This window comes from Myotis davidii, unplaced genomic scaffold (assembly GCF_000327345.1).
Source record: "Myotis davidii unplaced genomic scaffold, ASM32734v1 scaffold207, whole genome shotgun sequence".
NCBI classification, from domain to species: domain Eukaryota; kingdom Metazoa; phylum Chordata; class Mammalia; order Chiroptera; family Vespertilionidae; genus Myotis; species Myotis davidii.
In genome coordinates, this window is record NW_006298349.1 from 1672437 (window position 1) to 1672804 (window position 368).

At 70.7% G+C, this 368-nt stretch overlaps 1 protein-coding gene across 1 annotated transcript in view; it reads left to right on the plus strand.

Moving 5' to 3' along the window:
• Nucleotides 1–368, plus strand: part of MYO15A (myosin XVA) — a 63449-nt gene that overhangs the window by 43681 nt on the left and 19400 nt on the right. The window lies entirely within an intron of this gene.

Genomic DNA, 368 nt, shown 5'->3' on the forward strand with positions numbered 1-368 from the left:
CGGGGCCGCAGTGGGGACGCGTGGTGGGTGGTGCGGCATGTACCTGTGCTCCAGCACCATCCGCATGCCTCAGGCCCGGGCCTCTGCCCTGACCTTCTACCCGGGGTGCCCCTCCCTCTTTCACTTAGAAGACGTTCTCTGATGAACTGGGGAGGACACCTGTGGGCGTGGGGCAGGGGAGTGGCCTGGCCTCTGGGAGCGGGAAAGGGCCCGTGGCCTCACCCCGCCCCGGCCGCCGTGTACCTGGAGGAGCTGCAGCGGAGAGGCCCCGACTTCGGTGGGTCCCAGGTCCCCTGCCCAGCTTCAGCGCCCCAAACCGCAGAGCCCCCACAGCCTCCGGCTTCCCAGTGCCCTGGCCTGGCCAGGCC